Here is a 17,536-nt window from a genome sequence, read left to right on the forward strand (position 1 = left end):
CTTCATACACCTTCGAAGACCTTCGACATGAGTTGGCACAAGATGAAGAAACTATGCTGCGAGAGTTTTGGCCCAAGAAAGTTTCACCTTCCGAACGACCCGCCGAGTTTTCTTTCTTGGCAAAGGTTTTGAGTCGGAGGAAACAGGGATTACCTCTATGGCGTCGGCTCGACTGGTCTCTGCGTCATCCTGAGAAAAGTCGGTGTCAATAAGTTGCATACAAAAGACGACCAAGAGAGTCAAGTTCTACCTCCGAGTCATCTAGCTTGAGAACACCCTCTGCTACTGATTTCTTAGGGTGACCCGACCCATGGGCGTTGGTCTTAAGCTTTTTGACCGGGGTGGGTGAGCTTGAAGCTTCTTTCGCCGGATTGGAGAGTCGGCCTATATTTCAAATGAGTAGCAGTAAATTGAAGCAAAATGAAAGTTATAAGTATTGATGATAATACGACAGGAGTTTATGGAAGATACAGGTGGAGGTGCATTGAGCACGCAGAAAGGGTTCACCACTACTTTCTGGCAATTTTCCATAGTCCCCCTAAGTAATGATTTAACCATAGGAGTGGCTTCCTCATCTGTTAAGGGTGTCTTGTTATAGCGTTGGGGTCCTTGGTATCACCTACGTACTCACACATTAAGCCGCCACGCCGACTTAATGGCAAGATTCTCCATGAAACCCAGCAACGGACCAGGTCTACTCCAGATAAGCCATTGGCCACCAAAGATCTAATATTTGAAAAGATGGTAGAATACTTGGCTCGTCCGGCAGCAAAGATGCGATCTGGGACCACGTGACTGGGGCTGATGTAACGCCCACGATGCGGCTATATCTCCCACGTGTCGAGGCACGACTTAGAGGCATAACCGCATTGTGGTTTTGTCGCAAGAAGGGTCATCTTCACACAATCCCATGTAATGAACAAGAATGGGATAACGAGAGTTGGCTTACAATCGCCACTTCACACAATACATAAATATAATTCATACATCATCCAAAATCCACACATAGACCGACTACGGTCAAATCCAAATGAAAATAAGATAACCCAAAATGCTAGATCCCCGATCGTCCCAACTGGGCTCCACTACTGATCATCAGGAAAAGAAACATAGTAACGACCACGTTCCTCATCGAACTCCCACTTGAGCTCGGTTGCGTCATCTGCACTGGCATCGTCGGCACCTGCAACTGTTTTGGTAGAATCTGTGAGTCACAAGGACTCAGCAATCTCACACCCGCGAGATCAAGACTATTTAAGCTTATAGGAAAGGATGGTGTAATGAGGTGGAGCTGCAGCAGGCACTAAGCATATATATGGTGGCTAACATACGCAAATGAGAGCGAGAAGAGAAGCAACGCAACGGTCGCGAAGCTAGAAATGATCAAGAAGTGATCCTGAAACTACTTGCCTTCATGCATAACACAAACCGTGTTCACTTCCCAGACTCCGCCGAGAAGAGACCATCACGGCTACACACACGGTTGATGTATTTTAATTGGGTCATGTGACAAGTTCTCTACAACCGGACATTAACAAATTCCCATCTGCCTCATAACCGCGGGCACGGCTTTCGAAAGATAATACCCTGCAGGGGTGTCCCGACTTAGCCCATCATAAGCTCTCACGGTCAGCGAAGGATAAACCTTCTCCCGGAAAGACCCGATCAGTCTCGGAATCCTGGTTTACAAGACATTTCGACAATGGTAAAACAAGACCAGCAAGACCACCCGTTATGCCGACAAATCCCGATAGGAGCTGCACATATCTCGTTCTCAGGGCACACCGGATAAGCTAAGCGTACAGGTACCAACGTACCCCAAGTTGCCAAGGGACGGTCCCGCACGGTGCTCTAGTTTGGACCAGCACTCAGAGGAACACTGGCCCGGGGGTTTAAATAAAGATGACCCTCGGGCTCGCGAAAACCCAAGGGAAAAAGGTTAGGTGGCAAATGGTAAAACCAAGGTTGGGCCTTGCTGGAGGAGTTTTATTCAAGGCGAACTGTCAAGGGGGTCCCATAAATCACCCAACCGCGTAAGGAACGCAAACTCAAGGAACATAATACCGGTATGACGGAAACTAGGGCGGCAAGAGTGGAACAAAACACCAGGCATAAGGCCGAGCCTTCCACCCTTTACCAAATATATAGATGCATTAATTAAATAAGAGATATTGTGATATTCCAAAATATCCATGTTCCAACATGGAACCAATTTCAACTTCACCTGCAACTAGCAACGCTATAAGAAGGGCTGAGCAAAAGCGGTAACTTAGACAAACAACGGTTTGCTAGGAAAGGATGGTTAGAGGCTTGACATGGCAATATGAGAGGCATAATATAGCAAGTGGTAGGTAGCGCAGCATGGCAATAGAACGAACAACTAGCAAAGCAAAGATAGAAGTGATTTCGAGGGTATGGTCATCTTGCCTGCAAGGTTCTCAGAGTTGTCGAAAGCTTGATCCTCATAAGCGAACTCAGCAGGTTCCTCGTTCACGAACTCGTCTCCCGGCTCTACCCAAAACAAGAGCACCAGCAACGGAACCACAATCAAACACGAGAAATGCACAAGCAACATGATGCAAAACATGTATGATATGCGGGATATGATATGCGATGCATATGCGTGCTCCAGAAGAAAAATAATGAACAAGGTAGTAACTTGGCAAACCAAGTATGCCACTGGAAAGATGAGATGATTTCGGTCGAAATCGATATAAAGATCACCGGAAACGGATGCACGGTTTGCAAATGGCAAGCAAAACAAGAATGACACGAATCTGTGATTAACAGCATGATACCACTTAGAATACATCAAGAAACTATGCTACAGCACTCCAACATAGCAACAAAGCATATGGCAGTAATCTACAGAAGATGCATGACAAACGATGAACACTGAGCTACGGCTAGATCACAACATAACAGGTTCAAACAAGCATGACAAAAGTGCAAAAGATAACAGGTTCACAGACTTGGTGAAATTACTGGACATGGCAGAAACAGCATCAGGTAGCAATGTTCAGAGCAAGCAACGAACATGCTACAGGAACTTAACATGCTACATGAATCTACTAAATGCATAGAACAAAAGTCCCTTACTGACCATGAGCCAAAAAGGATCAGAAGATATGATGGCAACCATGTAAACATAGCAAGTTTCGTTAACAGGTTTCAGACATAGCAGAAAACAGAGCATGGCAGAAACAGACATTATGAGGGCATCTTGGTGAGCTTGATTCACTCATCACAAGGCAATGCATGACAAAACAAGCATACCTACAGCAAGATGGAATGTGTATGAAGCTATCCATGGCAAGAACAATTACATAGTATGAAAGGATTAACTACAACTAGCTTGGCAAAATTGAATAACACGTAAACAATCTTTCAGAAATATTTTATAGCAAAAGTAGAGCAAGATTGTTTCATGCTATGGCACTCCATAATTGCAAACAGGGGCATGGATGGATAGAGAACAACTATGTCTACAAAACATCCTTACTGAACATCACCAAAATAATCATGGATCTCTCTGTAGACACATGGATACATGGCAACAAAATAACAGCAGTCACAGACTTGGCAAAATTACGAAGTCCCTGAAATCAGAAACATCACGAAGCCTAGTTTGCATGCTTGTGCTAGTCACCACAGAGATCACAAAAATACATGGCATACACCTCTGTAAAGATGGCACGACATACATCAAAACACATGTAGAGCTCATGCCCATAAGGTGCACACATCAATTGCAACAAAAAATAACAAATCCTCATGTTCTGATAAGTAACAGCAGGTAACAGCATATAGCACTCTTGCACCAGAGATTTGGGCATCAAGATAGACTCAAATGAACATGGCATAATGGAACAAAATGAAGAACATCTCGAGACGAACATTTTGATATATTACACGCACGAAACAGAGCTATATGCAAAGAGTTATGATGCGATGAACAGGAGCATATGATGCAAATATTACGGGACTTAGAGAATTCGAGAGGGGGGAAGAAAGTCAACCCTAGCAGATCGGATCGGGATCCGGCTCGGGCTCGAGCTCGAGCTCGCCGGAGCTTGCGGGTGAGGGAGGAGGCGGCGGTCGGCGTGGCTTCGAGGCCATCGGGGGAGGAGGCCGGCCGGAGGAGAGGGGCGGCGCGGGCTCCGGCGGAGGGGCGCGCGGGCGCGGCGACCCGAGCAGGAGACGGCGGCGCTCGGGCGCGGGCAGCACGCCGGCGTCGGTGGCGGGGCTCGCCGGCGAACGGCGGAGGCGGCAGCGGCATCGGCGGCGAGGCCTGAGGTAGCGGCAGGCGGAGGCGAAGACGAAGAGGCGGCGGGGCGCGCGGGCGGAGCCGGCCGGCGGCGATGCGGGTCGCGGGGGCCGCGCGTGGGCTCGCCGGGCCGCGGGCGGCGCGGGCGTACGGGCTGTGGGTCGGGTGACATGGCAGCGCCTGATTGGCGTGGGGCGGCGGCGGCTTTCGTCCGGTGGCGGCGGACGTGTCCGGCGGCGCCGGAGGGCGATTTTACCTAGGGTTAGGGTGGTTTTTGCCCGAGATTTTGGAGGGGGAGGTATTTTTATAGGTAGAGGGAGCTAGGAGACTCCAAATGGAGTGCGGTTTTTGCCCACACGATCGTGATCGAACGACCTAGAGCATGGAGGTGACTTAGATGGGTTTTGGGCTGTTTTGGAGGGGTGTTGGGCTGCAACACAAAAGAGGCCTTTGCGGTTACCCGGTTAACCGTTGGAGCGTCAGACGACCTCCAAATGGCACGAAACTTGACAGGTGGTCTACCGGTGGCATACCAAGGCCACTTGACAAGACTCGGTCCATTCCGAGAACATTTAACACCCGCTCACAAAAAGAAACAAGAGGGGTGCGCCGGAGGAGGTGGGAGTGCCGGATTGCAAAACGGACAATGGGGAAAATGCTCGGATGCATGAGACGAACACGTATGCAAAACACAATGCACATGATGACATGATATGAGATGCATGTCATGAACAAAATGCAAAACGAAAAACAAAACCCGACCACGGAGGGAATATCATAACACATAGCCGAAAATTGCAAGATTCGGAGTTACAAAAATGGAAAGTTACATCCGGGGTGTTACAGCTGAGCCAGAAGGGGCGATCACCCGACAGAGGATTTTCACCGTCTAGGGAGGTGTCCTGGCAGTAGAACCATGTACAATTCCAATAATTCGGGTGACTAGGTAGTACAGCTGCAGGAAAAATAATATCTCACCGCCTATGAAATGGAGATCCCACCGAGCTCAAGACTAGGACCATCGGACATTTCAGTTTGGCGGTTCAGATAGAAATACTCTCTAAGTAGATCAACTTCCGGGTCTTGTTGAAGATACACTTCACAGAAGACTTGAAAGTTGCAGATGTTGGAAACAGAGTTGAGTCCAATGTGTTGAGGGTGAAGATTGTAAAAGTGGAGAACATCCCGGATGGATTTTGACCCGGGTGATGAGAAGCCGCGGAGGAGATGATCGGCAAAGATGATGACTTCACCTTCCTTAGGTTGAGCTCTAGTTTCAGCACCTCTAACTCGCAAGTGAACGGTATCCTTCGATGGCAAGACTCCCATATCCACATAGTCTTGGAGAGTCTGTTCAGAAACTTGAGAAGCGACCCAATCGCAAGAAGTGGGAGTCTTGGTCATGGTTGGCGGTTTAAAAGGCAACGACATGGTGGCAAAAATATGGCGGATTAAAATCAAGGTGGTGAGCTGCCTAAGTAATTATGGTGATGGTTCTGTGGCAATGAGCTGGTTCGAACATGATAAGTAACAAATTTATGGTTAAGCCGACAACAGGTTGACAGGTTACCAGAATTTAGCTAAGTGCTGGGCAAACAAGTTTCATAGATCGTGCCTATAATTTTGGATCGATGGCAGTTCGAAAAACAGAAGGTAATTGCTAAACCTAAAACATGGTCGTGGAAGAACTAGAGTGCTGGAGATTGAATCTCAAAAGGAAAGAATGAATCTATGATTGGAAACAGACGCCAAAGCTATCATCGCATGACTCCAGTATTACTTTTGGATCGAGCTAAGCAACATGGTGGATGAACTACAAGTGAACACCGGTGAACAACGATGAACACCGACGAACTAGGGTAACCTAATGTGGAATGGAAGTAAGGAAAGATGGGGTACTTGGTGATGCTGATGGACAGCGGAGAGGCGTCGTGATCTCTGGTTAAGGTCAGGTCAATCCAGCGGCTAGGATGAAGCTATTGAAGAAAGGTGACAAGGGCGGCGGAGCTCCGGCGGTGGCGGTCGTCGCGAGGAAGAAGAAGAAGAGAAGGAGGCGGGGGTAAAAAATGAAAAAGGACACCCCCTGTCCCTATTTATAAGGAAACGGTAAAATGGCATGTGCAGAAATCGAGGAAGCAACATGATTATCTCAACAGTGTGGCCGCCGTGATTCTCGGAACGACCAATTAATACAAAAGATCCGTTGTGATGTCCCAAGTTTTCGTAGATTTGATATACATGATATCATGGCGGGTTACAATGACTCAGTTTACATGACATCATGGCGGGTTACAGTGGTTTATTCCAGGATAAGCTTTGGAAGACAATTCGCCAACGGAAGCACTGAAGATTTACATGAACAAGTTCAAATCAATCTCGGGACTAATGTTGGGGTGTGACCCTGTCACACCCTGCATTTTGTAACATGTCATTTGCATTAATAAATCATGAAAATTTGGACCAACAATTTTTTTTGCACCATTTGGCTTTTATTTGGAGTTGGTTCTCTCTCAATGATTTTCAAGTGCTCTTTAATGTCAACATAACTTCACCTTCTATACATCATCTCCTTGCCCCAAACTTCTTTCCAATGATCATGCCATGTGTATAGAACAGTATAGTATTTTCTTACAAAAATAATTTGGCCAAATAGTATTTTCAAAAATTAGTTTTCAAGAAACCCCCTGAATTGAGGTTTGCACTACAAGTACTTGATTTGGGGTATGAAAAATATTTCAAAGAGTATATTTGAAACCTATTAGATATAGGACTCCCATAAACCACAAAAATATAATTTTAAATGTTATTTTCCTATTTTATTTAAATGCTTTTTCTTAAGGCCAGAAATGGTCTTTAATAGGTTCAAATTACGGAATCAATAAGTGCCGAACGACCAGTATTTTAGAATTTGGATCCGAGCGTCCTTTCCACCGGTGGATTTGATTACAAATCTTAAAGCCGTGGACCAGAGCCACGTCAGCGAGCAATAATGTTCGGTGAAAACAGAAGTCGTCCCGAACGAACGAGACACTCGCACCACTCATCCACTTCTCTCTCTAGCCGCTCTCCATTCCCCATGCCACCGTCTCCCGTCCGCTCCACGCCCCCACCTCCCCACCGCCGTCCCCAGCTCACCGGCGCTGCCCTATCCTATCCTCGCCGCCACGCGCATTTGCTGCCGCGCGACGACATCGGCGCCCTCGTAGCTGGGACTCCGCCTAGTCAACTTTGATTGGGAGGTGGTGACGCATCCGTACCGGCGGGGAGGTGGTGGATGGGGCGCGGCCATTTGCGAGCACCAGGAGCGGTGGTGGTGGCCAGGGCTGCGCCGTGTCCGGGGCAAAGTGCACCGCACTGAGGAGGCGTCGGCATCGACGGCAGGGCGCGGAGGCGCACCTCGATTCAGGAGACGCGCGCGCGGGAGGCGACGTTGTCGCTTGTCCATCAAGAGCAGATGCGGGCGGAGGCGGCGAGCGCGCTGTCGGCCACGTCGGGGACGGGATGCCCCTCCCACTCCCACTCGCTGCGCGTCGAGCTTGACATGGCCGCGAGCTTGCTTTCTAGGCGGGGGCTGCGGGGTGGTGCACGCCATGGAGACCGCTGGGCTCGCCACTGATTTTGAGCAGCGTCATGGGAGCCAGCAAGAGACGATTCATCAGTACCCCCTGATACTCACCCTCTAGCTTCTTTTTTTTCCTTCTTAATGTTTTCTGTGACGCATCAGTACTCCCTAATCGCCTTGATACTAGTACGTACGTTTTTTGTCTCAAACTAGTTGCCATTTTGTCATAATTTGCAATCAGAGTATGTTGCTCCTTTTAGCAGCAAGCAAAACTGACCAAACTAGTTGTGTTTGTGCCGTGTGCATCTCTGCTTTTTTGTTATATATACATCGTGCAAACTTCTAAAATTTCTGCAATTGTTAGTTTTTTTGTTCCACGACATAAGAGATAAATGCTACAAGAACATGACATTTTTTACTAAAATGATATGACAATTATTAGAAAAATCATATGGAAATTTTCAGAAATTCACAAGTTTATGAAAAATGGCATTTTTAGATAAAACTGAATTTTTTGTCACATGGCATTTTCTTACAAAGTCACATGTCATTTTTATTGACAACTAACAGTGGCAAAATTCAGATTTTTTTGTTGACTCACCTTTTCTGCCATGACACATTTATTAGGACATACCCAATGGCAAGTTTTAATATGTACCTCATGGCAAATTTACTTTATAGCAAGTTTCTTTTTTCAAGCCTATGTCAAAGTTACTTTATAGCAAGTTTTAATATGTACACCATGGCAAATTTACTTTCGTTTTGTATGACGATGTCAAACTTTTCTTACCATGGCAATTTTTGGCAAATTCACTAGACGTCCCACGACAAATTCACTAACATGCCCATGGCAAGTTTCTTTTTCAAGCCGATGTCAAACTTTTCTTTCCATGCAACTTTCTTTTTTCAAGACGATGTCAAGCTTTTCTTACCATGGCAATTTTTTTAGTGAATTTTCCATGTCAAATTCACTAGATGTCCCACGGCAAATTCACTAACATGCCCATGGCAAGTTTCTTTTTTCAAGCTGATGTCAAACTTTTTTTTCCATGGCAACTTTCTTTTTTCAAGACGATGTGAAACTTCACTAGATGTCCCACGACAAATTCACTAACATGCCCATGGCAAGTTTCTTTTTTCAAGCCGATGTCAAACTTTTATTGCCATGGCAACTTTCGCTTTTCAAGACAATGTCCAACTTTTCTTACCATGGCAATTTTTTTAGTGAATTTGCCATGGCAAATTTACCTAAAGTTCCATGGTAATTTTTAACTTTTATTGTCATGGCAAGTTTTACTTTTTATTTGCCATGGCTAATTTACCTTTATTAACATGGCAATTTCTAACTTCTATTGCCATGGCAAGATTTTACTATTTATTTGACCTTTATTAACATTGATGTTATTACTTTTTTTTGCCATGTCAAATATATGCAAATTTTAATATGATTTTGGTTATGATCATGGCAATTTTAACTATATGCACCATGACCATTTTTCTTCCTTTTTGCAACATGGCAAATTTCTTTTGCACGGGACCATGGCAAATAGTCTATGCATCTTCGAAATTTTAGTGTATGGATCATGCCATTTTGTAGTCTACATTTTAGTACATGGATCATGCCATGAGATTATAGCCTATGCATTTCTGTCATAAGATCATGGAAACATTATGTAGGTTTTTTCATTTATTTTTTTAATACACAATTTTTTTGCCATGTACAGTGGGAATTTTACAAGTACTTTTTTTTAATTCCCATCCCCCATCCCCCACTTGCCTTGTCTTTATTTAGAGAATAAAATTTGTAAAACTTGCCATGTGTAGCATTTTTTCCTTCGTTCATACTCGTCATCACAATTTGTTCACTAAATTTTCTTTTTTTAATCATGCATGCTTTAACATACTGAACGTAGCCATTTTGTGGTGTCTCAGTTGGCAATTAATCACTCATTATAAATCCTAATGCAGTGTCATGTTTTGAATTTTCTGTATTGTACCGTTTTTTCTCTACTAGTTTTACATATGTCTACATTTTTCTCTATATTTTTTGGTGCAAAGGGATTCTTGTTTGGGCCAGGAAGCAGTATTGGGCCTGTCTGGTCAGGCGTTCGTGCTAAGAGGCTGTTTGTATCGAACAAAATGGTTCGGCCGATCGCTACTCCCCTGCCGAACGAAACGTCGGTCCGGTGCCTACCCAGACCGAACGTTCGGCCGTTATCGGCGTCCTAAAATTATTTTAAAGCTTCAAAAATATTTGAGAAAAATCAGGGAAACTCAGTGGACATATATTTTCCATATATAAGAGTTTCAACACATGGCCATGTTCAAAATATTAGGCAAAACCCTCCAAAACCATTTCTGTCCATTTCAAGTATTTGAAATATTTCTACAAGAAATATTTTCCAATAAATCCAGGAAAATTCTAGCAAGTCACATCTGCATAATGTGATGATATTGCAAAGTTCTATTTCAATCAAAATTGTTTTGGTTCACAAAAGTGCCCCAAAACCCTTTCTGTCCACAACCAAACTTGGCCAACTTTACATTACCAACTTCTTCCAAATTACCTCAAACCTTGTGGACATGCTCACAACCCCAAATGAGGACACTACACCAAGTGGTGCATCTAGGGGAATGGTTTTGCATGACTAGATCTTGGTAAATGCATTTCGGTTTTGCATGACTAGATCTTGGTAAATGCATTTCTGTTGATTTCTAGGGTTTACAACAGTTGCATTGGCAACTTTGCCCAAATGAGCTCAAAATTGGTGGAAGGCCCTAATTATATGTGCCATTTCACCCTGTGGAGTCTCATGTCAAATGAAATTCATTTGCATACCCAAACCAGCAACAAACACTTTCGGCCACTTTACCAAAATTTCATTTTTGACCTCTTCCACTAATCTCCATGGGCTCAACTTTGTACCACAGCTGCTCCTGACCCTCTTCTACCACTAGTAACTATGGCTGCATCTCAGCTCAATGATTGAGGTGTGCAACCACCTCATTTACCCCTCTGGACAATCCATTTCCCCCTCTCTCTCTTTCAACCCCACTCCTCTCCTACTGGCTCTCCAAGGCACCCAATGCAACTCCCCTCTTCTTTACTGCCGCATAGGGCAGCCAGACATCAGGTGTCATGCCCACAAGGCATATAAAATGCCATGGCATGCCATTTGCATGCTCCAGAGCGCGGTACAGTGCGGCCAGGCACTGTAGCCACCCCCTGCTAACCACCTCCGGCCACCTCGGGCGAACCCAGCGCGCCCGACGAGGTGCCTCGGCATCTGTGACACGCTAACCCCTGTCCCCCTCCTCCTTCTCCCTCCCGCTGCCCCTGCTCGCACGAGCGCCGGCCGCCCGAGAGCTCCAATGAGGGGCCTCACGCGCGCAGCACCTCTGGCCCTCCCCCGCTCTCACTCTTCACTCCACTCGCTCTGGACCAACCACAGGAACGCCAGAAACACGCCCACACGAGCCACGTTGGCCTGCAGTGACGGCAAAAAGCTCCCTGGCGCACGAGTCCTCGATGGACCGCCGCCCCCCTATTTAAGGGCCTCCCCGAGCCCTCCTCTCCTCACCACTCGCTCTCTAACTCCGTAATCACCCCCCTACACCACCCTCTCCTCTCTAAAAGCTCTCGACCCCGAGCTCCGCCGCGGCGGCTCACCATCGTCCGCACGGTAGAAGCTCTCCCCACTGCTCCTAAGCCCCGATCTGGAACCCCCGCACTCCACTGATCCTTTCCCCCTGTTTCCCCTCTCTGTAGCTGCTGGAAACGGCCAGAACCGCCGCCACCCGAAGCTCCTCCGACCGTGCTTCCTCGTCGCCGGCGAACCAGGCCACCCCGACGACCGCAACCGCCACCACCAGTACGGCGACTCGACGCTGAGTCCAGCCGTGCCCTCGCCTGAAGTCGTTGCCGGCCGTTTGGACTCAGGGTTAGGGATGACAGGCGGGCCCTGCCTGTCAGCCTCTCCTCTCCATCACCCCACTCTCTCTCGCTGACGCCTGGGCCTCGCCCGTCAGGTTTAAACCTGGCACACGCGCGTGCACCGGTGCGCTGGGCCACCTCTCTGGCTGGGCCTGCTGCGCTGCGGCTGATCTGGCCCTCCAGGCATAGTGCCCCTTCTCCTTTTTCTTTTCTGTTAAACTTGCAAAAATTCCACATGATTAAGTAATAATCCAAATGCAATAATTCCAACTCCTAAATTCTTGTAATAATCCCACCAATTTAATGGTGCAATTTTAACTCTTATCAAACCAGCTTTTCTTCAATGTTCAAATATAAATTTGAATTTGAGCATTTATGCGTGTCATTGAAAATTCCTAGCACTGGTTCCATGACTCCAAATCCAAAACTAGGAATTTCTCATTCTTAGAATACAGTCTAGTATTTAACAAAAAATAGTTGACATTTTTCTGAGCACTTTGGTTTTTCTGTTTTTCTATTGCCTTATTTTCTCATTGTTATTTTGCGACGATAGATTGTGTTGCTGACGAAGGAGTTGGACTAGAAGACTTTGAAGACCCAGAAGACTTTGCTGAGCCAGGCAAGCAGCCCTTTGACCATACCGTGAAACCTTTTTATGCATGTCATATAGCACTTGTTGTTGTTGCACCGGAATCATGATGGGAGGGTACCACTTTGGTGAGTTACTCCGTTGCTTTTTCTCGTTGATACTTGCATGATGCATGACCCTACCTTTCTATGAGGGTTATGCGAGTGGGGGTAGCTAGGATGCTAAGTAGAGCTACGCAAAAAGGGATGGGTATATGCATGGTGATGGAAGCAAGATTGTTTTCAAAAACTTTTCGAAAACTCCATCTGGTGCCACTTATGCCTAAGGGAGATAATGAGTTGGGTAACCACTTGATGACGAAGTGGTGTACGGAGGCAAGTGTGTGTGTTGTTTTCAAAACGGATTGGTTTAAGTTGCGACCGTTACTCCAACCTTACATTCGCAACCACTATACCCTTATATGGGAAGGGCATTATTGATTACCTAGGCCGATACTAGCATGGCGCCCACATTACTAGTGACGGGGGAGACATGAGGTCACTCTCGGGACGGGGTCGTACCAGGTAGGGCGGCCATGAATGTTTTTACAGGGCACCGGACACACCGTTGGTACCCCGTGCTTGTGGTATGTGATGAATATGGGAGCGTGGCTCCAAAATCTTAAGATGAGAAATGTTGGGCACGGGGGTTGCTACCAATCGAGTGGACTCTATGACAGTGTCGTCTAGGGAGAGATAATGATATGGTGCTTACCCCGGGTACTTGAGGTGCTGCGGGTCATGGATGACATGGAAGTTCCCCGGATCTTGTGGGTAAAGTGTGCAACCTCTGCAGAGTGTAAAACTATTCGAATAGCCGTGTCCACGGTCAAGGACAGTTGGGTAACCGCTCTTGGGCTACGTCCACTTGTTTACAAACCAGTCTATGTGTGTTTGGATAAGTGCGAACAACTACTTGGGTCAAGTCAAAGGACTTGACATGATTGAGTTGGGCTGAAGCCCGCTCCCTTTATATTGATATCTGTAACCAATCCCTATAGTTACTTGAATTCATATGATGCATGATTTACCAGTTGTTGAACCTGTCATAGCACAATAAAATTAGCTTTCTGCAAAAATTTACCTATGTCATGCATTGTTGTATCTTGAGCCAAAACATGGGTTGCTTGTGAGGACATTCAAAGTACTCATTGGCTTGCCACTGGTTATTTAATTGGCCAGGCATGGAAGAGCAGGAATTTGAGGAAGAGTTGTTCTGAGCCGAACATGCGAACGAGGACGATGTCCCAGTCAGAATGCCTGTAGGGTTAAAGCAGATTGCATGGGTTCTACTTATCTATGAAGACTTCCGCTATTTGTGTTTATTCGATGTTTAGCCGTGAGGCTTATCTATGTAAGACTTGACCATAATGGTCATAATTTGTGTAAGACGGTACGTTTGGATGTAAGACTCTTGTTATTCAGCATCTGTGTCTTCAGTGAGCATTGATCTTTGGGATCACTGTACACGTGCATTTGGTGATCTCGGCTCATGAGTCGGGGTCCCCACAGAACTGGTATCAGAGCCATCCTGGCTGTAGGAAGCCTTAGTTAGCATGGGCATTAGTTAGGATAAAACCCGTTTTGCAAAACCCTCTATACTCCTCTTCTTTTCTAAGCTTACCAAACCCAAGATATACTTCCATATTGACCTCTCCCATTCAACCTTGTAGATGGCTGTCGTACCCGAAGACTTCCTGACCACCGGATTTCCCGTGCTTCTCGAAGATAGTCTCAAGAAGTGCTAGTTTCACCGAGCCCCCATTTTTACATACCATGAGAATTGGATCAATGACACTGAGATGGAGTATCATGTGGAAGTGATCATGAAGGCTAATGACTCTCCAACAAGCTAGTTCTTCGAGGGACCCCAGATGGCAACACTGGTTCTTGTCGTCGAGACGGCGACCCTCAAGGCACTCAACCGCCTCCGAGACCTTCTTTCCGAGATGGAAGACGAGTTGGCAACCCGCTTCTTGCCTTATTAGAAAGAGGGTGAGGATGAGAGCAGCGCACCAGCTCGACCATTGGAGGAAGGACTTCCACTCCGATTCCAGACCTACTTCAGCCTTTGTGCCGATAGCTTGGCACAACACTTGGCCTCGGAATCAATGGAGCTCTGAAAGGAACTTCATGAGACCAAGGCACTTCTTCGCCAAGCACAAGGGAAGACGGATAGGATCAAGAAAGAAGGTGCTCCCCCTGGATAGCCCACCATCGCATATCGAGGCAGAAGACCCCCAAAGGATGGAGGATCCCCACAGCAACACCGCATGAGTGCAAGGGAGTACTGCAAGCTCTTTGCACCACCGGCAAAGCAACGCCGTGTTGAGCTCCTCCACTCCCCCACCCCTTCAAGTGAAGAGGAAAGTCAGGATGCTGATGATGAGGAGGAAGACCCAGAAGAGGCAGACTACGCGACCGAGCATTCCACCACTTAGGCATCATCCGAACCCGGATATGCCAGTTCGTAACCCCTACGGTAGGATAGGTCGTGTACCCCCTAGGCGAAGTCGAGTCCTTGTAATGGTTCATATGAAACCATGCAGTGTTGTGTTTGCTTTTGATGTGTTTGATGGACGTCGTGCTTTCCTTCGGGAACTTGTAAGCGACTACATCATCCATTTGGATTTTAATGAATGTGTTGGCCTTTTTGGCCCTTGCATGAAAACAATTAGTATTATAACGACCCCCTTACTAGGCATCCCGTCTATATTGCTTTCCCTCATCTTTCCCAATCATGAGACCTTGACCGCTCCAACAGGATGCCTGTTGTAACACGAACTGGTACCTCCACCCAGCAGCAAGAAGCCGGAGGTTCTGCCGGAGCAGGAGCCAGTCAGAACCAAACCCAAGGACAAGCTCCACCACCGCCACCACCTCCAAACATGGACATGGCTCAGCTTCTCCAAGCCTTCCGAGAGGAACGCCAAGCCAACATTGCATCCCTCCAGGTGATTGCTCAGGCTGTCAACCGCCAGCCGGCGGGGAACGGCAATGGACGTTCCACGTTGGCAGAGTTCAAGAAGCATGCACCACCCACCTTCATCGAGACTGCTGAACCCCTCGATGCTGACGACTGGGTCTGCACCATTGAGGATCTGTTGGAACTAGTCGGCTACACTGAGGACCGTGAGCAGGTGGCATATGCTGCTCACTGTCTCGGGGGAACTGCCAGAGCTTGGTGGGATGGATTCAAGGTCATGGATGTTGGGAAAAACATCACTTGGAATGACTTCAAGGCAGAATTCCGGAAGGCCCACATTCCTTCCGGAATCATGGCCATCAAGAAGCATGAATTCCAAGCCCTGAAGCAAGGAAGTGGCACAATCAAGGAGTACATGCAGAAGTTCAGTATTCTATCTAGGTATGCTCCTGAAGATGTCAGCCCTGATGCTGCCAAAAGAGAGCGCTTCATGGAAGACCTTAACCAGACTCTGCAGTACTCGCTTGTTGTGTGTGACTGCCCAACCTTTCCTGATTTGGTGAAGAAGGCACTCATGCTTGAGGACAAGCGACGCGCTCTGGATGATACTCGTAAGCGCAAGATGACCAGCAAGGGTAGCTCCAGCAACCAGAAGCCTCGCCCGTGGGAGCCAGCCCCGGTCAAGCCAACCTATCAGCAGCCAAGAGCCCCTACACCCCGCACAGACTATCAGCCTCAGCAGTACGCCAACCCAGGCCAGCTTACAACAACCCCAATAACAATGCCAACAAGAGCAACAACTCCAATCAAGTCACTTGTTTTGGATGTGGTCAGCCAGGACACTACTCCAAGTATTGCCCCAATAAGAAGCCCGATGCCCCGCGCCCCAATGCGCATAACCCAGGACAAGGCCGTGGAATGCCACCAAGGAACCAAGCTCCTCGCAACCCGCCCAACAATGGCAAGGGTCGTGTGAACCATGTCACTGCAGAAGAAGCCCAGGAAGACCCAGATGTCGTGTTGGGTACGTTCCTTGTCAACTCAGCACCTGCAACTGTCTTGTTTGATTCTGGAGCCACGCATTCATTTGTCACCCAAAAGTTTGCATTAAAAAGTGGCATGACCCCTACACCCCTGAATAACCCTATGGTGGTACAAATCCCCAGAGCAGAGATGAAAGCCAAGGTAGGCTGTAAGGGAGTCGGAATTGTCATTAACGGGGTAGACTTCCTAGCAGACCTTATCGTCTTAAGATCACAAGCCTTGTATGTGATCTTAGGAATGAATTGGCTCATCAAGCACCAAGGCTTGTTAGATTGTGCCAACCCGACTGTCACTGTGACCAATGACCAAGGAGTTGAAGTTAAGTTTGCTTGCTCAAGACGCCCAAGTCAACTGTCTGACTGAAGTTGGGTTGGAGCAAGTGCCGGTAGTATGCGAATACCCCGATGTCTTTCCTGATGAGCTACCGGGAATGCCTCCTGACCGAGACATTGAGTTCATCATCGAGCTCACGCCCGGAGCAAGACCCATCTATAAGAAGGCTTATAGAATGGGATCGGAGGAGTTAGCAGAATTAAAGAAGCAACTAGAAGAGCAGTTGAGGAAGGGATTTATCCGCCCTAGTGCCTCCCCTTGGGGATCACCTATTCTGTTTGTGGCAAAGAAGGACGGTACCATCCGCTTGTGCATTGACTATCGCTCCCTCAATGAAGTTACAATCAAGAACAAGTATCCACTTCCCAAGATTGAAGATCTGTTTGATCAACTCAGTGGGGACAAGGTGTTCTCCAAGATTGACCTCAGATCTGGGTACTACCAGCTAAAAATTAGACCCCAAGATATTCCAAAGACGGCATTTGTAACCAGATATGGCCTGTATGAGTGCACAGTCATGTCCTTTGGATTGACAATTGCCCCAGCTTACTTCATGTATCTCATGAATAAGGTCTTCATGGAATATTTGGACAAGTTTGTTGTCGTCTTCATTGATGACATTCTTGTCTTCTCGAAGACGGAAGAAGAGCACGAACAACACTTGAGGTTGGTCCTAGACAAGCTTCGAGAGCACCAACTGTACTGCAAGTTCAGCAAGTGCGAATTTTGGCTGCATGAAGTTGGATTCTTGGGTCATAAATTGACTGCTGAAGGATTGTCAGTAGATCCCGTCAAGATTCAAGCCGTGACTGAATGGCAAACCCCGAGCAATGTGAAGGAAGT

General features: G+C 47.0%; 1 long non-coding RNA gene across 1 annotated transcript; it reads left to right on the forward strand.

Annotated features, from left to right (window-relative positions):
• The first annotated feature begins 7,279 nt into the window (after positions 1–7,279).
• Positions 7,280–13,836, forward strand: LOC109747882 (uncharacterized). The gene is made up of 3 exons (XR_012188858.1): positions 7,280–7,925; positions 12,317–12,382; positions 13,573–13,836. It is a non-coding gene; the product is annotated as an uncharacterized lncRNA (long non-coding RNA).
• Positions 13,837–17,536: the final 3,700 nt, after the last annotated feature.

The sequence above is a fragment of the Aegilops tauschii genome, chromosome 7 (assembly GCF_002575655.3).
Source record: "Aegilops tauschii subsp. strangulata cultivar AL8/78 chromosome 7, Aet v6.0, whole genome shotgun sequence".
NCBI lineage: Eukaryota > Viridiplantae > Streptophyta > Magnoliopsida > Poales > Poaceae > Aegilops > Aegilops tauschii.